Source organism: Nomascus leucogenys, chromosome 12 (genome assembly GCF_006542625.1).
Source record: "Nomascus leucogenys isolate Asia chromosome 12, Asia_NLE_v1, whole genome shotgun sequence".
Classification (NCBI taxonomy): Eukaryota; Metazoa; Chordata; class Mammalia; order Primates; family Hylobatidae; genus Nomascus; species Nomascus leucogenys.
The window spans coordinates 86,524,723-86,551,441 of record NC_044392.1 but is presented as its reverse complement, the minus strand read 5'-3'; positions in this window follow the sequence as shown (position 1 = coordinate 86,551,441).

The window sequence follows — 26,719 nt, the reverse complement described above, 5'->3', positions numbered from 1 at the left end:
AAAAAACATATGAGATGTTCAACCTCATTATTCATCAGATAAAATTAAATCCACTGTATGATGCCATTTCCTATTCAGCAGATTTTAAATAATATAAAAGACTGACAATGTTAAACAGCTTCAAAGGCAAAGATGATAAGAACATGTATACACTGTGATTAGGGGTATAAACTGACACAATCACTTTTTAAAACAATTTGATATTACCTTGAAAAGCAATTTAACTCATCAACAGTGGTCCTCAAAGTAATGTTGTGAGAACCTTTCCAGCAGGTCTGAGAGCTCATCTTATTTCCAACTACATATTTGTGCAAGGCCGATGTTTTTCACATACTTCAGCCAAACAACAAACCCAACAGACAGAATACAGAGCAGATAAGAGAATTTAGTTGTTGTTCTTTAAGCCAGGCATTACAAAGACTTACCAAAACCGAAGATAATGTCATTCTTTTATTAATGTTTCTTTTTGGAAAAAATAGTCAACTTTAATAAAGATGTTATTGATTTAAACATGTGTCTACACAGTTCAGGGTGCTATAACGTAGACTGGGCGGCTTAAACAACAGATATTTGTTCCTCAGAGTTCTGGAGGCTGGTAAGTCTAAGATCAAGAAGCTTGCAGCTCTGGTTCCTGGGGCCCTCTTCCTGGCTTGCAGAAGGACAGCTTATTGCTGTATTCTCACATGGCAGAGAACAGATGATCTCTCTCTCCCATCCATTCTTATGAAAGCACTAATCTCATTCATGAGGTCTCCTACTCGTGACCTAATTACCTCCCAAAGGTCTCTACCTCCAAATAGCATCACATCAGGGATTAGTGCTTCGACCAAAGAATTTTTGGTGGGAAACAAACATTCAGTTTATAGCCACATCTAATGGATTATTGTTATTATTTTTGAATAAACTAATAAACATTCAAAGATTTCTGTGTTTTAATTGCTAATACTGTAAGAATTTTTATAGATTCAATCGATGTAAACAACAGCCCTTAGTTATCCTTAACAATTCTCAAGAGTGAAAAGGGATAGTGAGGTCAGAAAGTTTGAGAACTGATGCACTAACAACTTTTGCAAGTATAAATTAGGATATATGCACAAGAATAATCATAGCCAATTGCTTGCAATAAAAAACAAAGAAAAACACTAGACAAATCCCTAATATTCACTGACAAATGGAAAAACAAATTATGGTATACTTACTCAGTGGAATACTATATATTCTGACATATATTCTATACTATGAATAGTCTCCATCTATATATCTATATATCTCACTATATATATACTATATGTTGTGAGAATACATGAACTTTACCTACAGACATTAATATAGATGGGCTTCAAAAACACAATGTTAGATAAGAAAAGCAAATGTTACACACAGAATGAATTCCTGGATCTAAAGAATATAATGCAATTCTTATACAGTATATTGTTTAGGGAGAAATACATGTGTAGCAAGCTTATAAAAATAGAGAAATATAAAACATAAAATTTAGTGGTGGAATTACTTCCAGGGAAATACGAGGGGTACAGAGGAGCTTCAAAAATGTATTCTATTCCTTAAGTTCTGTGGTAGGTTTCATGAGTGTTTGTTTTATTTTTAGGGTTATTTTTTGTGATGAGAACACTTAAAATCTACTCTCTTAGCAATTTTCAAGTTTATAATACATTATAATTAACTATTTTTAGTTTTTAAACCTTACTATGTATTCCAAATGTTCTTTTGTGTGTAATATTTAATTTAGAACATTTTTAATTTAAAAAGGAATTTGAATACAGGAGAAGGAAAAAGGGAGAAAAAGGGGGAGAAGGAAGGAGCAAGCAAAGAAAGAAATATTTTCTGACCTTTAATGGGGGCTAAATACATCTATTAAATGCACTTTGTCCAATGTTAACCAACTTTTCTGTGCTGAAGGAAGATAACCTTTTGGGGAAAGATATCACCTGTTCAGCCCTACATGTCCTAAAATGCTGTTAAAACATCCATTTTAAAGCTCTTTCAGATAAAGAGACACATTAGTGATGAAAGTGATGCTGAGCCGATTTCTCTCTAGGATTGGCTCCATGCCATATACAATTTATTGAGCTTCACAGGTTAGCAGGATCAGAATAAATAGTCTCAAAAAGGTTTCAAGTTTTCATGGAAATCGTAGAGTCTCTTTCCCAGGACAACCTACCTCAAGCTTTCTACCCACTCAAGACCTTAGGTGAGGCACACAGCTTTTTGCACTGAGCATGATGACCTTGCTGCCATCCCCTAAGATACTAATGACCGAATGACAATGTCCTCTAAAGGGGAATGCAGGACAGAGGCCAGCAGTGCAGAGCCTGGTTGCAGGACCTTTCAATACTTTCTAACTAGAACAAGTGAGTTCATTTTACTTTTTAAAACCACTCTTTATATGGCTGCTTTAAATTCTCATAATTATATAATTAGCAACTTTGGCAATAATTTTGCTACTTTTTAATTATGTTACAAAACATAATTGGAAAAACAAAGAAATACACCTCGGAAAAGAAAAATAGGAATCTAAGAGGAAAAAAGTTGCACTACTTAGACTTATGCTTGTGCCAGCAACTACTCCTACCACTAATAACCCCAGGGCTTCAGACACATGCTTCCTGTTACAATGTCATCGTTTTGTGTATTAAAAATCAAAGATTTAGTCAAATGCTAGGCCCCTTCAGAGACTGTAAAATATCAGCAGAGTGACAGTTTCCTCTCTGATCTACTTTTCCAGATACCTGACATGCCTGTAGCAGAGTGATTTATTGAAAATTTAATGTGGTAGAATAACCATATTCAAAATTAATGGTGTCTTATGGGTTTACCATGAAATATTAGGCATTCTTTTTACAACCATTTTTAAAGAGGGTATCCAAGGCTTCTGATTTTGTTGGGTTTTAGCCTCCCTTTTCTCAGAAGAGAGTTGAGAGATTTTTGCTTGCAAAACCAGGACTCTTCAAGGGTCTTTGAAAAGAGAACAAAGAGGTGTGGCGTGGCCCAACCACAGAGATTCCTCCGATGCTCAAGGTATGGAGAGGTGGTGCTTCCCAGAGGTGGTGGGATCTCTGATGGGTGTGGGTGCATGGATAACTGAAGATGGGAAGGAATCCTAAGTATGTAGGCCATGAGAGTCATAATGTCTCCAGTGAAGGGGTGTGAGAGAAGAGGTGGGTGGCATGAGCAAAGAACTTGCTAGCCACTGACCAGTGTGGATGCCATACAGTTCAGCAGTGATGAGGATGGACTGAAAGCAAGAGGATAAAATATCCTTCCCTTGTTTCTTGATTTCTTAAATTGTGTAAGCTCCAGGATTCCTACCCAATTCAAAGGCACAGAAGAACCCCAGAAAATTAACTGAGGTTGGATTTCCCACCAACTCTATTGAGCAGGCAAGATGGGAGGAAAGAAGGGCAAGAGTCAGATTTAATGTGATTTTAAAATCACATTTCACAGAGTGCATATGTCTTACAGAGCTCAAGCAGGCTGGGAGTCAGATGGGTTGAGTTCATTCCTTGCAGTAGAACACAGGACATTAGAGCCGAATGGTTAGATTCTGGTCTTGGTGATAAAAAGCCTGGTCCTGGTTCTGTCCCTTATTTACTTAGTCTCTAAAGACCATAATCTCAATAGACCAAAGTTTCTTCACCTGTAGAAAGGAGAGTCTAGCAATATGAGTTTCCACCAATAGGGTTCTTATGAAGATTCTGTGTAATAACCACATAAAACGATCATCTTAGTGGCTCACGTATTAGTGGAAGCTCAATAAATATTACCTGTCATTTTTATTACAATGCTTGTCATTCTGAAGCTCAGTCTTCCTAACATAGGAAAGGAAGACTGTATGACTGGCCACCTTCCTGCTAGAAATGCTTATACATTTGAAGAATCAAGTTGTAGAAAAAGGAAACTCATCAAAGAAAGCTACCCAAAATAATTTTATGGCGACCATTTACTGAGACCTTAAAGTGGGCCAGATCCACAAAGTTGCTTTCACCCATATGATCCTACCACATCCTTCAAGCAAATTTGAAAGGTTGATTATACAGATCAGGAAACTAAAGGCACACAGAAGTTATCTGCTCATGTCCACAGTGAATAAATGATCAAGCCTGGTTTGAAACATGGCCACTTTTGTGCTCTTGTAATTTTAGAAGAATTATGATCTTAAATTCTTCCCTCCTAAATGCAATGTTCTAATGTTAATAACTAACAAATACTAAGTAATTGCTAAGTGCCTTGTTTTAGACTTGAAATTTTAATTATAGTTCATTATTTATAGGATAACTCAATGAGATAGATACTGTATCTCCATTTTACAGGTAAAAAAAATTGTCTTCATAGAGATACACAGTATAACACAACAGCTACTCGGGAGGCTGAGGGAGGAGAATGGCGTGAACCCGGGAGGCGGAGCTTGCAGTGAGCCGAGATCCTGCCACTGCACTCCAGCCTGGGTGACAGAGCGAGACTCCATCTCAAAAAAAAAAAAAAAAAAAAAGAGTTATAGCTAAAACTGAGATATGGCTGAATTCAGATACTTTACTTTTCTTCTCCTGCTGAAATTCACTGTCTCATATGACCCAGGTATTCTACTTCTAGGTAGCTGCCTAAGAGAAATTAAGATATACACGTTCAGCCAAACTTTCACATCAGTCACAATCTTAGTAACATTATTCACAATAGCCAAACATTGGAAATAACAAAAATGTCCATCAACTGATGAATTAATAGACAAAATGCAATATATCTATACAATGAAATACTACTCAGCAATAAAAAGAAACAAACTACTGATACATACACAAACAGGAACAAACTTCAAAAGCATTATGCTAAGTTAAAGAAGCCAACATAAGAGACCACATATTATATGATTCTACTTATATCAAATGTCCAGAAAAGGCAATTACGTAGAGACAGAAAGTATATGATGGCTGCCTGAGACATTGAGTGGAAAAGAAGATGAACAGTAAATGGGCATGAAGGATCTTATTGGGATAAAGAAAACACTCTGAAACTAACTTATGGTGATGATTATACAACTTGGTTAATTTAACCAAAGTCTTTATATTATACTCTTGAAGTAGGAGAATTTTATGATATGTAAAACATGCCTCACTAAAGTTTTTTTAAAAGCATTGTGAAGAACATACAGTATTTAACAGTTCTTAAAATACTTTTCATTTTGGTTCATTGTGGTATTTTTTTTCTTGTTATTCTAGCCTGTTATGTTTTAAGTATGGTGCAACATTATTTTGATGACTTGTGAGTCATTTCAAAAAATAATTTTAAAATGCTCTTGGAAATTATATGTGTTCCTATTATAATAAATAATCATTATCAATTATTTTTAAAATAACTATAAATAATGCGTACTGTAGCAATTCTAGAATACTTCTATTCATTGCCACTTAAATATAATTTTAAAAAAGAATAGAACTATAAAGATATGTATCTAAAGAAGATATTGTGGGCCCCTTCCTCACCTCTAACTACATTCTCTCCCCACTATCAGTTGTTGATAACTTTCAAGAGGATAATTTACCTCAAGGTACAAGCTACAACTTTTTGTCCCTTCCACCTCCATCTTCTCCTAGAGTTCCTTCTTAGTATCTTGATTTATATTTTATTGATAATAAAAAAGTGAAGGAAGGCAGAAGAGAGACATTGATAGATACAGAAGCAAAGAACAAACAGATGTTGAAAAGAAGATTGTGTTTGTGTGTATGTTTGGAAGTTTCTTTCAAACTTATTATTGCTTTTGACGTTGGAAGAAAATCTATTGATAGACCTTGAGCTAATTCACTTTGCTGGATAGTAATTCTAAGCCACTCTACAGGGATTCTGTGAAATCTGTTGGTGATAGTTTAGGATGGTTCTTCAAAATAGATGATCAAGCTTTTTCAGGAAGAGAAGAGAGCCCATTGCAGCTGGGTAGAAGAGGAAAGGAGGGAACAACATTGCACATAATTTGGGTTACATTTTCCTTTATTTTCTCAAGGATTTTGGATATCCTTTCAAAAAAATAGATTAAAATATTTTTTTAGAAAAAAAAACAGTCACAGATTGGGAGATAGGACTGAAGCTGATAATTCAGCCTTTGTGCACCAATATGGTATACCATCTGGAGTCCTTTCTGATTTGTCAGGTGTCTGTACTGACCAGGAAGGGCCTGCACTATTGCTAAATATTTTGAACTTAACTTCTGAATATGAATGTCCCAGAAACTTCTAGTCTTGATGCTTCATGAGGACAAATGGTATGGCCTTCTTGCTCTGTCTCAAATACTTAGTACACATAGTTGGCACTCCACAAATCAATCAATCTATCTATCTATCTATCTATCTATCTATCTATCTATCTATCATCTATCTATCATCTATCTATCTATCTATCATCTATCTATCATCTATCTATCATCTATCTATCATCTATCTATCATCTATCTATCATCTATCTATCTATCATCTATCTATCATCTATCTATCTATCTATCAATCTATCTATCTATCTATCTATCTATCTATCTATCTATCTATCTATATTTTGAGACAGAGTCTCACTCTGTCACCCAGGCTAGAATGGGGTGGTGCGATCTCTGCTCACTGCAACCTCTGCCTTCTCGGTTCCTGCCTCTCTCCTGCCTCAGCCTCCCAAGTAGCTTGGATTACAGGCACCTGCCACCACGCCTGGCTAATATTTTTTCTATTTTCAGCAGAGACTGGGTTTTGCCGTGTTGGCCAGGCTGGTCTCAAACTCCTGACCTCAGGTAATCCGCCTGCCTTGGCCTCCCAAAGTGCCCTGCACTCCATAAATTAATGAACAATTTGAACAAATCATCCGAGGAGTTTGAATGTTCCATGAGAAAGTGGGTACACAACTCAGTTGTGATTGTAGAGATGCCTTTAAAGCCACCCGCCCACCGTTGTTATGCCATAAATAATTACGGTCATAATTAATCATGACATTATTTTCTTATCTTATGGGGATAGAAATGTAGATGCTGCTTCCGAAGTTAATTCTTAGGATGCAACAGACATTTCTACACTACCAGAAAGTGAGAGTGTACTATGGGCACTCTGTGGTCAGCCTGCTCCGTTTGAAAACATGATGCTCCTATCTTAGTTTCTTTTCCCTGAAATATGTTATTAAGTTACTGGTAAATTGGAGTTGAAATTAAGGGAATGAAGGAACAGAATTGACTTATTTTAGAACAAAATATCCCAGTTACCATACAAATTATTTCTCTACAGTAGATGTAAAAAAAAAAACTAACAGTCCTAATAGCTGATTAGAATAAAGCCATATCTCCTTTTGGTTCTCACAGCAAGTTTAATCCTTTCTTTCTATTACAGAAATAACAGAAAAAATAAGGTGTATCAAGGAAAGGAATAGATTTTTGTGTCTTTGGTAGGGGTGTGTGTGTGTGTGTGAGAGAGAGAGAGAGAGAGAGAGAGAGAGAGAGGCAAGGAAATGCCAAACTTAAAAGGCATTTTAAATATTAGGCCAGAAAGAAGCCTAAATTAAATTCTACACCAACAAAGACATTTGCATCCATAGGACCAAACTGGGTAAAATTAAAGCTGGAACTCAATAGATATAAAATAACAATAATAAAATAATTGGAGGTTTTAGATTTCAATGAGGGGTCATTATATGCTCTTTCTATCAATATAATGGGCTATAAAGATGAGCTCTTGCCCAGTTATAGTTATTAAATACCACTTTTTTTCCCTAAAAATGCGATGCCTGAAGATGCTCTTTTGAGACTCTAATTTGGTTGATGACATTTTGACACCTCTGTTGGGAACTCAGGTCTTCATCTCAGGGAAATTCTGCATTTTGTGTTCTAAGACCTGACCCTGACCTCACCCTGCCATTCGCATCTTGAAGATTTGTCTCCTTATCATTTTTCTATAAGCCTCAAAAAATTATCTGGATGAATTTCACTTTTTTGTCTTGACACTTAACATGTGGTAAGTAGACAAAAAGATTTGGGTTGATGAACAGCAAGGGAATGCAAGAAGAAGTTTAAATCGCAAACTTGCATTCTAGTTCAAAGATCCACGCATTCCATGCTGGTGAAAGCAGACCTGAAGAAGCACATGAATACACTGAAGTGCTTTGCGGGGGGTAAGAACAATGGAAAGGGGTTTGGCAAACATAGGATAGGAAAAGAAAAAACAAACTAAAGCTTGGGTTATGACTCAAAAGCCTTATAGGAGCCAAGCAAGTAATAAAGGTGAGCAAAACAGGGCAGCAATAAACAATAGTTTTCACTGCCTTAAATAATTATTTTCTTTCCTATCTTTCTTGAAAATGCAGACGTCTCAGTCCTTCTTCCTTCATCTATGCTTTGATAGAGAAATGAGTCCAAGAAATATTAAGTTTCATCTTAAGAAAAATGAAAGTGTAAGCAAATGATGAGTCACTGAGAGGGCCCAGGGAGGGGAGGCTGACCCATCTAATGAAGCAGTGGCTATTTAGCTAATTGATGCTACGTAGCAAAATGGTCAAAGTGCTTCTAGAGAGTATCATCATTAAGAGAAAATGGGGATTCATTATTTTATGTAAAAATCTCCCAACTTAAAAATATTAGCTATGTTTTGGCCAGGCATGGTGGCTCACGCCTGTAATCCCAGCACTTTGGGAGGCCAAGGTGGGTGGATCATGAGGTCAGTAGTTCGAGACCAGCCTGACCAACATGGTAAAACCCCGTCTCTACTGAAAATACAAAAGTTAGACGAGCATGGTGGTGCGCGCCTGTAATCCCAGCTACTCAGGAGGCTGAGGCATAATTGCTTGAACCTGGGAGGCAGAAGTTGCAGTGAGCCGAGATTGCGCCATTGCACTCCAGCCTGGGTGACAGAGCAAGACTCCATCGCACAAAAACAGAAAAGAAAGGAAAAGAAAAGAAAAGAAAAGAAAAGAAAAGAAAAGAAAAGAAATATATATGCTATATTTTAACCAAAAGGAAACATCCTTGTGAAGGCCAATATTGTACGTATATTGTGAATCACATCTGTAGGGAAAATCTGGCCATAGGCATCAGTGACATCTCTGGAAAATGGCCAGCAAAAGAGAAAATTCAGAGCCAGAGCCATGGAAGAAGATCTAACAAAATAGAGTGGACTTCTTCTGGACCACCCTAGATGAGAAAAGTAGCCCCATGGATGAAAGTTACCAAAAAGAATATTTCAGTGCCTCAGGGAGAAAAACAGTCTACAAAGTTAAACCTCCGTGAATAAAACAGGTTGGCTCATGATACGACAGGTGCTCCACGATCAGCCTCTAGCTGGATGGTCTTCAGTCAGAGATCTTGCTTAGGAAACTTTTTCTTGGCTCCTCTGTGAGGGCTCTAGCATCTTTTCTAACCAGAAAAGACAGTAACTTTAGCCTGGCTCTCAGCAGTTAAACAAAGGAAACCACAAAGCTTAAACTAAGTTTAGTTCCTTCATATTTAAAGTTTTATTTACTCAGTGTTGACTCATGTTAGGTAATATCTTCATGGGCTCTGGAGTAAGACTGCCTGAATTTCAGTTGAGGCTTTATCATTATTAACTTTGTAACCTTGAATAAACAACTTAAGTTCTGTGAGTCTAAATTTCCCAATATGCAAAAAGGGTTTGGTAATAATACTTCTTTTACAGTGTTATTGGGTAGATTATATTAATACATACTAAATGATTAAAATATATAGTAATTGATTCATAAATATTAATCAGTTGTGATAAATGTAAAGTATCAGCAGCAACCATAGCAATAGCTGTGGTAGTCCTATGATGATTGGGGAGGTAATGGAAATATATTATAAATTTGGTACTCTAATATGATTCAAGATACTAGAACATAAACCTTATAACAGCAGGGACTGTGTCTGTTTTATTTGCCATTGTATCCCTTTGCTAGTTCAACAAGTTGTTGGAATCAGTTTTTAAATCAAGGGAAATTCTACAGAGACCCTTTATAAACTACACTTGGTAGGAAGACTATAAAGAATAACCATAGTGTGCCCAGGTTTTAAAACATGCAAACAAGCTGTGTTTGCCTGATTTAAAGTACAGTTTAGCAGATTCTTCACATTCCTGATAAATATATCTCAAACTTTGAAAATTCCTGTTTTTGTAGACATCAATAAAACATTGTTTTGTGAAGTTTCTTTGAAAAATATAAGACCCATCTAGATACCAGATAAAAGTAACCTAGCTGGTTCCATTCACTCATAATAAGTGAGATTCAATAGCACATCTCTACTAAATCACAAATCACAATGATTACACTAAAAATCTGTGAAGCCCAATGAGTCCCATCAACTGATCAGAACAGACACCCAGCCAATCAGAATAGATGTCAGCCATGAGCAACCAGTGGAGATGAACTGATGGGTACTGGCTGAATATTGGCCCTACAGATCAGATGCCTGGCTCTTTGGGTTATTTATTCATGAATAACTATAATCTTAAGTGTTAGATCCTCAAATGTTAAAGTTCTCCTGTTTAATCAGATACGCTTATGTGATTATAGGGTTCTATGGTAAAACTTTTAATATAATACTCCATGCACACACTACCATTATTGTATTTTTATCTGTTTGGGCTGAACTGATGCCCTCACCAAACAGCTGTTCCAAGATCTGAAAATGCGGACTATGTTTTGCTTGGGGCACACTTACAATTATATCCTGGAGTTCTCTATGTCCAGTCCAAGAGACACTTGTTTAAAAGAGCAGAGCCTTCTATTTTCCCTCAGCAGGTCCAGAGTGTCCTGTGCCTTTTTAAGTACTTTGTTAGGATTTAAATCAACACTCTAATTACAGGCAAGAGCAGAACATTAGAAACCAATGCCAAGATTGGAGAAAGCTGTTTCTTCTCATAACCAAAAAGAGTTACATAAACTGCTCAGATCTGCTGCCCTCACTAATGTGGAGGCACAAGAGGCAGATGAGAGAATCAAGCCTCCTTCTCTCCCTCCTTAGCATTTGGGTTATCATTATTTCTAAATAACTGTAAAATCAACAGGATTTTTATGGGCAACATATAGAGAAAGAGATAGGTGGCATCAGGGGATCTAAACTGTACACTTCTTATCACTAACAGATGATTCATTTGGGGCCATTAATATAAATTGAGATATTGTCAACATATGCTTTCTGTTTACCAAAACCTTCACCACTTAGGCTCAAGATCTATGTTGCAGACAGGACTAGACATCAGAACTGAAAGATATTTGACATTCTCTACTTTCATCTGTCTATTTTGAAAATAAATTTGGATTTGGGAAGACTGAATCATCACAAACCAGTGTTTAGTAAAATTTGGTCCTCAGACCACCTACATCAAGATCCCCTGATGTGCTTGTTAAAAATGTAGATTCAAAATCCTCAACCAAGAACTACTGATCTACCAGGGACTATGTCTTATCAATTTCTGTATCCCTAACTCCAAGCATGCTACTTAGCCTAGAAGTATTCAAAAAGTTTGTTGAATAACATGACTTATTAATTAGTAAGATTCTGAGATAGATAAGTTGGATGGGATTAAATTAACCAGGGCTTTGCTTTTATCCTCCTTCCCACTGATCTTCAGTTGGCAGGACTGAAATAGTTGGAAAAAATACAAGTCAAAACATTTTCCATAGTTCCCTTTAGGCTTCCAAATTTCCATCAAGTCAGTAATCTTTAAGAGATGAAGTTAGTCTTGGAGCAGTTCTATGCTGGCTAAAACTCAAAATAATCTAAATGGTCTAGAGTTAAAGCCTAAACTTCAGACAAATAAAATATTCAACACCTGGTGAAGAGTGGGGAGAACTGTCTGTGACGGAAATGCAGAACTAAAAGTACAAGATGAAGAAGGGAGCAATCAAGAAGTGCATTTCTCACAGGTGTACACACAGGTATCCTGTATATCTGGCTAGGGCAGACCTGACCATAAAGGAGTAGATGGCATCTGATATGGTAGGATTTAGGTGTCAAAACCCCTCAGAAACCTTACATCGTCTCTTCCACTAGCTTTTCTTGCTCAAGCATGAAGAATAAGAATATTATGGAAATATACTTAACCACTGATTTCTATCCTAAGTCCCACAAAACTGGAGCTTACTCAATTTAACATGATAGACTAGATTAAATAAAGTTTTCATTGCATACCATCTCAGAATCTTCACTATTCCAATGGGCAAGTTAACATACCCTCGAGAATCAGCAAGTGCCATTTGTGTCCGTGTAGAGACAGAGGTTGGTCTGCTCAACTCAGAAGTAGTAAGAAGGAGTAGGCCAAGAAGGTTGACAAAAGAAGATAGTGAAAGAGCCCCAGGCACCCTAAAACACAAGTCAGAGGGCAGCTGCTCTCACGAATGTTAGTTACTTCGTGATTTCATTATGTTTTTATACAGAGCACTTCTTACAAATGACACTGCTGATAACCCTGGAATGCTGACCCAAGTACTGTGCCCTCATTCTGTGTATCTTAATTTGAACAAACCAGGTTTGTCTCCTCAAAAGAAAAATAAAGGAGACTTCCTAGTTCTAGAACGGAGGTGTGTTGACAACAAATCCCAGTAAAGACAACAGTGGCTCATGAAGAAATTGACCATGTGTTATCTGGAAAAAGATTATTTAATAATAGGTCTCTTTGTCTATGGGGTGGCCTGTGCTGGTTTTTCTCTTCCTGTATGTTCTGTCTCTTGCAGTGCTCCACAGTTTGACTCCTCCAGGTCATTATACACATGAACAGAGCCAAGACAGTTTGACATTCGCTTTGGGTAATAATGTACTTGAAGGGATTGGAACACACCCATGGTGGGTGCTGTCCCCCACACATACACAGCGGTATGCCAAATACTAAAAAAAAGAAAAGAAAGTAGGGGGGAGGGGTCATGTTCAAAAGCACTAATTTAAAAGCTTTTTAATTTAAAAACAAAAGCCAAAATTTATCTATTTTAGCTCCGTGTCCCATCTGATCAAAGTCCAAGAACATGAACTGGGTCATAAAACAAGTAAAACACCCCAGAACGGGAGGATGAGAGGACTGGAGAAACACTGTTGGGAAACATGAGTGCACTGATATGGCTACAAAACCATCTTGCAGTTCCCAGCTCTGGTCCCTTCCTTCCATTCACTGGGGAGTTGGCCCTTCACCCCAAGCTTTTCCACACGGCACAAGAGCAGCTTCTACCCCATCCTTGGCATTGTCCAACCTTTCGTTGCTCTGGCTTAGACTTGTCTTCAACCTCAACAAACCTGCTATGCCCTGCTTTTCTTACCATCTTCACTTTGTATTACATAGGTCTTCTGTGTAAGAAGGGAAGGTTTATCTAGATGGTTCCAAACCAGGTTTGAAGGGGAAGAAGCAGGATCTTACTTATTTGAATAAATGTTGTCATTATGCAAAACCCTTTACGAAGACTCTTCCCTTGGTACAACTCTTAGTGATTTACTCCTTTCCCAAAGCCTTCTTTTGCTTTTAAAGCATCTGTTGGGTTGGCCTGTTTTGACTGCAATACTTTTAATAAGTGATCTATGAATGACTTAACTGCTTGAGTACTGCTTAAATTCATTAGAAAATCTGGAATTGAACTTCCGTCAATTTTTCCCTTCAAACTCTTGCTAAATGGGGCTAGCATCCTGATGTGAGAAAATGATGTGCACTTTTAAAATTGAAGTTCCCTGCAACAAATCTCTGTTGAACCAGGAATTCTACAAGCAATTGGAAGTGACACCTATTAAGCTTCTACTTACTTCATGTAGGACACTTTTACATACCTCATCCTCTTATCTTCACTGAAACTCTTAGGGAGGTGTGTTCCCTACTTCATGGACAAGTAAACTGTGGCTTAGAGTTAGGACTCAGACACAAGTCTATGTTATTTACGCTACACAATATGGGCGCCTAGTAAGGGGTGAATCTATTATCCAGAGTCTGTCTGGCTCTACAGCTTCTCCTCTTAACCCCTGCACTCTAATGGCTGCTTATTTAAGCTTCCTTGGTGGAGTCCCATCACCCACACCATGAGGTCCCTCCTTAATTTGGCCTCTGCCTGCCTCTCAAGTCTCATTGTGCACCATTTATACAATTTAGACCCAACCCCCCTACTATGTGTCATTTTCTCAACAGGAAATGCTGCTTCGTAGCTTCACAATGTTTCTCTGTGTCTACCCAGATAATTCCTGTTCTTCAAGAGTCAGTTCGTGTGCTCATTCTACCATGTTTACTCTGACCTCTACACCACCAGGCAGTTAGATAATTTCTTTGTTGTGTTTCCATATTCACATATGTGCCTATACCACTCGCAAGCTATGACTCTTCCAGGTTTTCTTCCTATGGATAGCATCTCCAGGACCCAGCCCAATGCCTGATGCATAGTAGGATCTCAGTAAGACTTTGTTGGCTGAATATGTGATTCTGTAGCATAAAGATCAAAGTACTGATTCCAGCAACCTTTAAAGTTCAAAAGAGGGTTACTTCATATAGTTGTTTGTTTACTTACATTTCTCATTCTTCCCAATCCTGTTTTCCTGTTTTGTCAATTCTGGGTTTGTCATAAGCCGGCAACCCCAGTTAATGCTGATCTCATCATTTTTGTTTCTGTAGCCTAACTATACTTTCTGACATGCTTCCATCATACTTTGGGCTCCCTTTCCAGTTTCCCTGATATTGCCATTTCAGTTCTTCATTCTTAGTTTCACTGTACATGTGAACTCCCAACACTGGTGTGGCAACAATTTAAATTCCCCCCCTAACTCCTCAGTTTTAGCAGTGCCAGCAAAAACTAATCTAATAGAAAGGGGGAAAAATCGCTCTTCATGCAGATGGTTTGCAGCAAGAGATGTAAGAAAAGCCATTCCCAGCTGGAAACAAATGTTCCCAGCTTTGGGCCCCTCACCTTGTGGCCCCAGGTGAACAGTGAACTCTTGGTGAGCAATCAGGCTTTGCAGTCTCGTAAGTATGGGAGAGCATCACTGCCCATCTCATCTCCTTCCTGGAAGATAAAACATTCTTTTGCTTCTAATTAAAAAGATTAATAAAGGAATAGAACACATCAGGCGCACATCAATCATTGCCCATGTGGTTCTTATTACTGTAATTAAAAGTTATCTTTCCCAAATTTCGGGATAAAAGTGCCATGATCTGCAATTGAAAACACATTGTAAGTTTTACATTTGCCAACTTCATTTGTTTTTCCTCTTTACAAGAAGAATGGCAAAGCAATACTCTTGCAGCTGATATGTTTAGAGGTGTCCTTAATAGCAGTCTATCTGAAAAATGCACTTCTTTATTTCTTGAAACACCCTGAAAGAAGGTGCATTTCCCTTTTGTATTCAAAATGTATGATTGCTTATTTTTATAATTCCTATGCCTGTCTTTTCTTTTTGTTCAGCTGTCAGTGCCCTTGAAAATTCTGATATGAAAGGCATTTTTAATGACAAGTTAAAAATTTACTAAAGGCTCCACTATCATGCTTGGGCTAGAACAAGACAAACTTAATGCTTAAAGAATTTCTGTCTCCCAGAATGCATCAGCTTCCCCAAAATGGAACAAAGCACCAAGCCCCTTGATTCACCTGGAAATGTGTGTGATTCTGGGGACACTGAATCCTTTCATACAATCTGAAGGAGTGAAGTCAACCCTGGGTCAATTTCTGGGGGATTAGCAATGCAATTTCACTGCAATCAAATTTTATTAAGAACTGACAGGTCAACCGGGCACCATGGGCTTATGAGTTTATTAGGCTGCAGCCAGGGTGGGAATGGCTGGAGACATAGAAGGCGGTTCAGAAAGTTCATAGCTCACTTTCTCTTTCTGGGTATGAGGTCTCCAGGCAAGAATGATTCTCCCAGGAGGCCAAGTGATTCTTAAGGTTTCTGGCTTTTTCTACACCAGTTTATATCCCTCTCCCTTCTTTGAACCTACAGTTCTTACTGGTATTCCTTCTCTCTCTGGCTCTTTGTACTTCCTGGTTGCTGGAAGCCTTGCTGGTTGAAATGCGTGAACACTGCCTTTCCCAAGGCTCTCGGCCTTCTGACTCAAGGCTCTATCTTCTCTCTGTTTCTCTTATCTGTGTCAAAGCAGGGGGCTTGTAACAGTCTTTGCACATCTTGCATCTGCACAGTTCAAAGCAGAAGCCTGCAGCCTCAGTGTTTTTTCTTATCTACCAAGGCTTCCCTGTGCAAACAAGGGCCTCAGCAGCTTCATCTACATGGCTCCTGCACAGCCCAACTTAGCACACATTGAGATGGGGTGACCGCCTGTAAAATTCTAGTTTCTTCTATGAAAAAGTGCATACAACTCCAATTTGCACAAATCTGAATCTGCTACATAAAAACCTGATGTTTTACTATAGGATGGAGGGACGGGGATGGTAACAAAACAATTAACATGAATAAATGACTGAATGGATAAAAAAAAAAAACTCATGTTTTTAGCTTATTGACACTGAGCACCCCAGGGGCCTTTGCATAAGACCAAAGTCCTTGTCCTCAAAGACTTAATCACCTATTCCAATAAGACATTCAAATTTGTGTAGAGCCACATTCCCAGATTGAAATATTTCCTTTCCTAAAATCATCTTATTTCAATCATTCACGTGGCACTAAGTGCAGTGCTCTTTGTATTTTAGCATTTTGTATTCATTCTTTCTCACCTAGGTTGTGAGTCTTTGGAGGCAGGGAGATCTGCCTTTTTTCTCTTTGGTTCCCAGCACCTTTCACAATGTTCTCACATTGCAAGTGCTCAAAGAATATTCACAAGGATGATGACTTTTAGTGATTCCCACAGTGGGTAAAGTCAGAACATTACAGAGTTAGCCCAGCAGGTGGAAAGCATGCACATGGAAATGCTTGTAGTTATGGATAATTAATACCCTTCTGCCATGCCTGTCTGTGTCAGAGGCTGTCATCTTGGCCTCCCCTGGATTTCTCACAAGCTGATCGTCTGTGCTCAGAGCCTCCCTTGCCTACACCAGTGTACTAAGGCAACGGGGCAAAGAATGGAGTCAGAATTTCCTTCCCTGAGAAAGGATCTCAGTTTATCTAATCAGTGCTTAGAAAAGTGCAACGGAGGAAGCAGCCAGTTAGCTGCACTTGCGGGATGGAATCTTAAAAAGTCAAATTAGTGTATTCATAGGAGCAGGTAACCTCTGCAGCTTTATGAAGAGAATGGAGCCTGGCCTAGGTACTAGCCCCTCTGCCAAACACATAGGACATGGACCCAACCTCAGATGGAAAGCCAAACAGAGAGATGGAGGTCAACATTTTTTCAGCTCAGAGCTGGAGTTTCCTAGTTTGGGTCCAGGGCTATAGAGAAGGACCGCATATTGAATCCAGAGGCAGAGACCAAATATGCAGAACAAGATTTTTAAAAATAGAAGAGACTCTGTAATGCCAATACTTTAAATGCTCAGAGTATATTCTCCAAAGCAGTCAGTTTTTGTTATCTTGTCACCTGCTGTTTTGTTATCTTGTCATACCCCGATAGTTCTTTACTGAGGAACTTGCCTATATTGAAAGTTAAATTTTCCAAGGGAGAGCCATACATTTCAAATATTCTAGGTCTGCAAATATTTTCAATGAAATCAAATGAAAACATATCATTTGAGACCACAGATATTTTCCACATTTTTCTTTGTTCCTCTTGGATACTTTTCTAACTTATGTTTGGTTTCATCACTTTTTAAGACAAGAAAACATATCAGTGGGACAGTTAGAGCACCAGCCCAACAGAACACTCAGAAACAAGCAACAGAAGCACATTGTTTAGGCTGCAGATCCTTTTTTTACTTTTCCATATGTTGGTCTACATGGAGCTAGTGATAAGGCAGAGTGTCTGTCACCCCGACAGCTAGTCTGGAGGCTCTTGTAGGAAAAAAAAAATACAGCACAACACATTGGTTGGAAATGGAAATGGACGTTTGGATGAAATGTTTTGTAGGTAAGAGGCTTGCTTTCCAACTAGTCTGCAAAATCCTTGAGACAGAGCCATGTACCTATCATCCATAATGCATGGCTTATTTTTAGTATACATTTACATACAAAGTCGATTTGAAGTCCTCGATGAACACTTCTTTCCAAAAAAAGTTTACTGGCTGTTGCAGAGATACAATCTCCATTTAAACGGCATCCTTCGTGCTTTGCCTTGGTGGCTGGCCATGCATTTTAAAGACAGTTTCTCCTACCCTGTTTGAATAAGGAGTCCCACCCTCAAAACCAAAGAGCAACTTAGCGATGCTTTATCTCGTGTCATGTTTGGCCAGGGCTACACTTCCTTTTATCCCTTTCACTCTTTGATTATCAGGTAAGTGACACTTACACCTATGCATAACTTTCAGTTTTGTGTATTAAGGGCATTGTTTTCTCAGATACATATTGAAGACATGCTGTAATTCAAGATTAATCGAAGGTAACACAGATAGCCGAGGCCAAAGAGATGGGAACTTTAAATGGACCTGCAAGAAACTCCTCCTCCTCAAATGACAGTAATAAGTAAGGAAGATGAGTAATTATTGCTCAATTACCATAACCTGCCATGTTGTGGAAATGAGTTTAGTTCTAAAGTAATACTAGTAGGCTGCGGGATTCCACTCAGTTTGTAGAAGTCCTGTAAAATCCAGATTTACATTCCTAATGGGTCCCAGGAACACACCAGAAATTCAACAGTAAGCCAAAACTGCTCTTGGAGAGGCCAGAGAAACCCCAGCCAGCCTGAATACACACTGACTATGTGACGGTGAGATCTTTGCCTAGAAATCTTCCCACACCTGCTCTGACCTTCTCAAGAGTGACTTTCCAGAGCTAAGCTGGCACAGCCTGGCTTTGAAGGTTTCAGAGAAATAGGGAGCAGTGTTTCATATAGTCATACCTCATTTTTGCCATCTAAAACAGCTGCTGAACTATTGAGCCAAGGTTTAGAGAAATGGATGGGATGAGCTACCTAGAGTTTAGTACTTGAATAAATTTTACAAAATCTATATGGTGAATACCGCTAAGTCTTCAGATATTTGAGGTATCTTTTCTAAACTTTACAATAGCCCTGAATTTGGTTTTAAGTTAGAACAAGGAAGCCACATAGGAACAATATTTCTTTTAAATTACTCCATGCTATGAGATTACATGGGGAGCAGATGAAAGCAGAATAATAGAGTTCAAAATATTGTATTTCAAGAACAAGAAATAGTGTTTAGCAGGACTTTTGAACATTTTGGACATGTCTAAAAGCAAAAAACAAGAGCCTAGCCTAAACATTAAACATTAGGGGAAGGCTATTTGTTCAGATCCCTGTTTCGTGTTACACAAATAAATAATAAACAAGGGTGCTGGGTTTTCTAAATAGGATGCATTCTGCATTATGAATTTAGATGCAAATGTGGTGTGATGATCATCAGTGTTTATCATTTTACCATCATGATATAGGCTATAGCTTGTAGGCAAACTGCCTTAGAAAAATGGGCTTCTCCAGCTTCTCCTGCTCCCCAAGAGGAACCACAGAAGCAAACTAAGCTTTTTCTTTAGTTTTCTAGACAGACCATCAATAATAGAGTGTAGAACAGTGAAGGGCCCCCAAAGCAAACTCATTGTGGTCTGGGTAATGTGGACCCTCATCATTTTGATGATGCCGTTTTGAGAGAGATTTGTTATGTGCTGCCTATGTTTCATTTCCAACTGATCTGCTGTGACCCATTTGAACTGACCAGGGACAATAGCCAGCGCCTGAAATACAAGCATCTCACTTCATTCACTGAAATAGGGCCCTCAAGAGCCAGAAATTCACTGGTTTCGTTGCTTACTGGCTTGTAGTGCAGGTTGGGTAATGTAGAAGTAGACTAATGCTGAGGAAACTGGTAGCTGGATTAGTTAACATTATTCTCCTCCTTCCTCTTCTCTTTTCTTCTGCAATTCCTTGACAAAAGCTTTTTTAATGGCTCAGACAAGCCATAATTGAGCACAGTACTAAATGCTTCAACATGCATCACAGACTTAATCATTGCAGAGGCCCTGTGTGATTAAGCATTTTATAAATAAAAAACAAACAAACAGCAGCATCGATAGGTTAAGTAATTTGCCTGAGGTTGCACAGCTCATGAATAAACCCCAAGCCCATATAAATCAAAAGTTGTTAACCACTATGCTATAACTGATTTTTATGAGCCACACTGGCTTCAATTGCCAAATTTCTGAAGAACATATCCCCTCATTCCCACTCCTGCTTATCTATCATCATAACACCTCCCGTACACCACTTTTATCTTCTTCTTATATATGACTTTTTAAAAATTAAATTTGGGTCGCTTTCAGAATTATTCTTGATGTTTTGTTTGGGCAATATCTCCCGCCACTTCTAGGGGAAACTGACAGAAAAGTGTTCAGTCAGCAGAGGCCAGTTCTTTATCCCTAGGAGCTTGTCTATAATTTTGCATTATAATTTTGAATTATGTTCTCAAAGTGGCACCTTTAATTCTATTTTGGGCCTCCAAAGAGCCAGATGCACCTTGACTATGGAAAGCAACTGTTCAAAAACTCATAGAGGGATAGACAATGGCAGGTGGAGAATACATCATGCTGCCTCTGAAATTGAGGGTCCACCAAAGGAACATAAAAGACAAAACAGGAATGAAGTGGAGGTCAGAAAGTACTACAACTCTCTCAAGTAGGAATAAGGAAAAGGGAGAAACAGTCATAACAAAAGAGATATAAAACAGAAAAAGTCCGTATTGAAGATCAAAAACTAATGAAAAGAACAAGGTAAGATTCCTTCAACAAATTTGCATTGAGCATCTACTGTCTTCTAGAACTGGAATATAGAAATAAACAAGAGAGGCAAACTCCTTGTCCTCCTGTGGAGTCTATAGTTTATTGGGAAAAATGGATATAGACCAAATGTCTATAAAGCTTGAAGAGTGTTTAGGGTGTTTTTAAGCTCTGCAAAGCATTTTAGATGCTGAAAACTGAAGGGCTAGCACAAGTTGTCTAGGAAAAGATTAGTAGAATAAAGAAGTAAAAGTAATGCATGAAAAATGTCAAAAAAAAGTCTTAACAATGTTCTTTATCTCCTTATGTTTTGACTAGCCTAGTTCAGTAGGAAGTTCATGTTTCCATCATATTTCATTGCTCTGTTTTTGGACCATTTTGTAGAGAGTACTCCGAAGTCTGTTTAGGGATCATGCTCTATGACAACTTGGAAAAGAAGATGGCGTGTCTGTATATTTTTTTCTTTTGCCATTGAGATGTTTGACATATTTGGGTGCACAATAAGCAAACACAGATGTGATTGAAGCAAAATAACACAAGGAAGTAATGATGAAAAGCTGAAAATGAAAAGGCCATGTAGCATATTTCACAAATGATTTGAACACCAGAGGTCAGACCATATCAATCCTATGGTTATGCTCCCACATGAATATCATATTACAGGAAATACACATTGGAGAAGAATTAAAAAGGTGCACAAGGGGGTAACCAAGATCTGAAAGTCTTGGCATGCAACAAGGTTAGTGACTGAGCTCTGTGGAAGGAAGAGCAGGTCATACAGTGGTGTTCCTCATTCTGAGACTCAGAAGACCTGCAGTTACATGGTTGGGAAAAAAGATAGATGCAACACCCAAAATTCCAATGAACTACATCTGAAGCAATGCCATTACACATAAAGTAATTTGGGAAGCAGTCTCCTAAAGTCAGCAGGAGGTGCTCCACATATGCACGTACTAACAGAGAATTGGGAAGAGGAAATGACTGAGTACAAGAAGCAGCAAAGTTGGGAGTGGAAAGAGAGAGCTCAGCTGTCTTGATTTCTCCAGAATTCCTCTTTAACATCTCAGACAGTGAAGTAGAGAATGCATACAGGGCTGTTACTAACATCACCTACTCTTCAGGGCAAATGAAAAATGTCACCACTTGGCAACTAAGAAAGCTGGCAAGTAAAATGGGGGAACAGAAAGTGATCAATAAGAAATTTACCATGAAACCAACAGAAAATATCTGGCGACTTAGCAAAGACTTATTTTCCTAAGCTATGAAAATAATTTTTCTATGGTATAGCTAGGAGAATTGCCTAAAAGTCTTAGAAATGCCTGGTGATTTACTGACTGACCTCGTTACCTCCCCTTTGCTTCTGTCCTCTGCATAAATTGTCCTACTTATCAGATAATGTTTGGGGAACTCTTTCCAGCTATCTTCAAAAACTCTTTCCTTAGACCACAGAAGCGGGTACTGAGGCATTACTGCTCTAAATGATATTCCTTAATATAAAACATTGTTTTGCTATTCATTCCTTCATTCGCTCATCACATATGCTATAAGTGCCCTCTGCACACCTCGTGCCATGTTTAGAGGCAGATCTGGAAAAGATGACTGCACTTCTCCACTTTTGCACAATGGACTTTCTGATTATCTCAAGGAGAGGGAGTAGATGATGCTATAAATGAATATTCTAGTGTGCTCTGACGTCGTACACAGCTTCAGTGAATGCAAATTGTTATCGCAATCTTAGTGGCTTTGTTTCTAAACTACCTCAGGCTGGCTGGTCACCATAACTTTGGTCCCGACAGATGGATACAGGACTAACTCCAGGGTTTCAAGTACGATCAGAGTATAAAGCCAAAAACAAAAAAATGCAAGAAAAAAGCATCATCAATGTATGTTAGACAAATAGTAAAAATATTATGCCATCATTTTTTCTCATTCTAGTGGAATATTCCATTTCTTATTTTGTATTTGTAATTCTGTGTTCCTTCTTAAAACAAGCGCCTTCCCCTGTCCACAGCTGTGTATGCTTCAGGCCCCACAAAACTTAAATTTGCCCTTGGTGGAGAGATGTGAGTTCTTTCTAGGTTCTGCTGTTATCTAGCTGTGACTACTAGGGTTGGTCAGTAAATTTATTTATTTATTTATGGTTGTTGTTGTTATTATTGTCATTTTTTAAAGAGGAAACTACTTGTTTCTTTATTTTAAATTTTTCCTTCTTATTGCCTGTCAACAAAAACCCCAAATATTTTCCCAGTAGCATAAACCAGAAATCTGGGAGTCAGTCTGGTCCCTTAACCTGTCAAAGCCAAACCAATGTATGATTCTTTTGATTTTGACTTCCATATCTCTCTCAATTTCATATCCTTTCCTTCATCCACCTCCACTCTTGTGACCACTGTACAAGTTGCCATCACTCAAAACACTCCTAGGTTCTAAGCAATCACGGTGAACTTGTAGGAGAAACATTTTACAAACTTTCTGCAAAATCTTTCAATAATTTATACTAAGCATCTTGGGGTCATTTTGTTTTATTTTAAAAACCTTATTTCTTTCAATATTTATTTGTTATTTTACCTCATGATTCCTTTAAACTTACATAACAATATTTTCAATGAATGGTAGTGGTGAGTTTTAGAAAACGTTAAGCAGTGGAAATATACTTGTCATGGTAAAATTCATTTTAGTTAAGGGATCATTTACAACCCCTCCAGCCCTCCCTACTTCAGCTTTGTAGTGCATCTACTACAGCAGTTCAGCCTCAAAGGTCATCTGTGGGACTTATATTCATGTTTGGCTCTGGAATTCCTTTTTATCTTTCATATATTTAAGCCCCGAGTTGCTACCTAATCTTAAATTCCCTCAAGTGGACATTGAATTATCTATCTCCTTATAGTTCTCATTGGACCTAGTACTGAAACACTGTAAGTGCTTACTAAGTATTTGTGAATTTGTTCAATTTATTTGAATTATAAGATTTTGCACTGGTAACCATCCATCCATCCACCCATTTATCCATCCATCCATCCATCCATCCATCCATTTAACAAACATTAATTAAGTGCCTATGTGTGCCACTATGGATGCCTAGAGTGGGAACAAATGAAAGCTGGGCTGTTCTGGTGGAAGTGGGCTGGAGGACCTGGAGTCCAGCCTAGCTAACTTCCTCGTGGTAGCATTTGAAGCTTACGTCTGTGGATAGGCGTGAGCAATGTGTGCCAGGCGCTATCCCCACAACCTCACTCTGCCAGGTACTTCCTAGGCCATGTGCTGGTGATATAACAGTTAACACTATACAGTGCCTTCCCTCCAAAAGCTCACATTGTCATGGGCAAGACCAGGAAGTAATGAGACAAACCATAATGACTTTGCCTAAAGAAGCTAAAGGAAGTTACACAGTGGGGATATCTTTTGAGCTAGGTCTTGAAGAATGAGGGAACCATCCAGCAGGCATATAAAGTGGGGACCCACTCCTAGGATAGGAATTGGCATCTGCAAGGGCATAGTGGTGTGTGAGCACGTGCCAGTGAAGACGGGAGGGGGCTTCTGTGGCTCAGACATAGCACACATGGAGGTGGAGCAGAGGTGTCGCAGCAATGGGATACTGTAGAGCTTTGTTGACTATCCTGAATGCAACCAGCAGCCACCATCGCTTTTAAATGGGGTGATGTGATCAGCCTTGCATTTCAAAGCTAATATAGAAAACACCTTACTGGTTCTGAGCCTCCAGAGCAGGAATCCTATATCCAGATTCCAAAATGATTTGTCACTTGGTATATAACTATGGATGTCTGCCAGATGACTCATAGAAGCCGCTATCACAGACCCATCCCTTCTGATATTAATTGTACTTAATCTGAACTGTGAAGCTTCAATAGTGTTGAGGAATGAGAAAGAAAACGTGTTTGAAACATAACTCTCTTATTTTAAAAGTTTTCAAAGAAAGTAAGAATTCTGGACAAGGAACTACAATATTCACTCTCTTTCTCTAACTGTACGTTTCTTCTAAACAATTTTCTGAGATTTCTCCATTGATTAAAGTTAGGACTTCACTGTGGGAACCCTTGAGTTTTAGCCAAACATAGATTACGCTTTGGATAATGCTGTGCACAGTGAGATGGAATATGCCTACTTTTGTGTATCTAAAAATGATTAAGAAGTTCTGTCCTGAATGTGAAAGCCAGAATGAAATGATACACATTAGGCACAAAGCAAAGAAGTAAAGTACCACCTGGAGGGCAAAAAATATGGGTTTCGACATGGGCATATCTGCAGGTCTATCAAAAACATGATAAGGCAGAAAAAGCTGCTTGCATTAAGATCCACGTCTCTGAATTCTCCCAGAATCCAGGCACAGTCAAGTGTGGGGAGATTGGCACTTCCCTAGGGAGGTGGTCTAGGCAGAATGAGCAGAAACGTTAATCATTAACCTCAATGTGAAGCCGTGTGTTAAGAGTTCATATTTGTAAATGTTTTTTGATCCTCAGATAAGCTGTTTCCTATACCAGCACTCCCTAGGTAACTCCATAACTTTTTCTTTTTTTTTTTTTTTTTTTCTGTTGAGACCTTGAGTGGGGGAGGAGGTTGTGTTTGGGGAGAGAGTTAGAGCTTCTCTGCACCTGGGAAAATGCTAATTCCTGTTTTTAAGAAAATAGGCTAAGAAAAGGCTCAAGGGAGTCTAGGACATCAAAGAACTCTTTTAAAACAACTTTTTTTGACGATTTAAATGAAAATGAGGCAGACATATATGGATTAAATTTCCCCTTAAAGCAGCCTGAGGTTTAAAGATTAAGGGGGAAAGAGATGGAGGTAAAATGTATTGGGGGTTTATTATCAGAGTTTCAACTACCCAGACTGAGTGCATTAACCCATGATGCGTCCACGTGCACTCCCATATGTGTGCTTGCATGCAGACATGCGCACACGTGTGCCCCACGGCCGTGAGACAGTCCCTCCACAGCTGATGATTTATGCAGCTTGCCAGAAGAGAAGTAGGCCACGCCAGCCTTGAAAGCACTTTAGTTTGGTTGTTTTTACTCATGAAGGACATGTTGTCCTGTAATTACTCTGTCATTTCTTAAAAGGTGAAATTCTTAACCGGTTTGTGCTTTATGTGTTGCTGTGAGTGTTCTTGTCACAGCACATCTAACCACATTGGAATCCCCATTCCATATCGCCTTTATGGGGAACAAAGAGGAACTGGACATTTTAACGTGTATTAAAGCATCTAGGAGAAAAAAACATTAGTCAGGGAGGACATAGATAAGGTGCAGAAAAATTGCAAACAACATTCCTGTTACCTCTTTAGGTTTCAAAATACCTATGAAATAAATACTTTGTCATTAACTTCTTTTTTTTTCCATGTCTCTCTCTGTCGACAAACAAGTATAACATTTTGTATCTGCATGTGATAACAAAATAGGGTAGGGTAAAAATAGCTAATGTTTAACTCAAAGGAAAAAATGAAAAACGTACAACTCTAACTAATGTAAATGTTAAAGTTACATTTTAATACTTAGGAGAATGTAAAAGGAGATGCTGGAATTGATCAAGTTAGTTATTTGTTCTGTGTACTACTGATAAATGTTCCAAGGTTAGTGAATTAAAAAAAAAAGAAAAGTTTGAAAGCCTCAAATAATTAAGAATTTTACTGTTTCAAAGATCAAATGCAGTAGGAATGTAATTCTTTTTTTTCTATACCAAAATTAATCCTTCAGTTTGAAAAGTCTAGCACTGTGAAATGTTACAGGGCATTTCTGAGCCAAGTCAGAATGAACATTTTAGCAGGCTTATCATCAGCTTAAGAATGATGTTCTAATTTCATAAATGGTAAAAAAATGTCTCGCCTTCTTTAAGTCCATAGGAAAGTCAGATCAATAGGTGAAATGTCTGTGGACTATATGGCTTCGTATGATTAAGAAAGCGGAAGTCTAACCTCGGTGTATGATCTAGGCAATTACTTTCTAGTGACTTCTCAAGGCT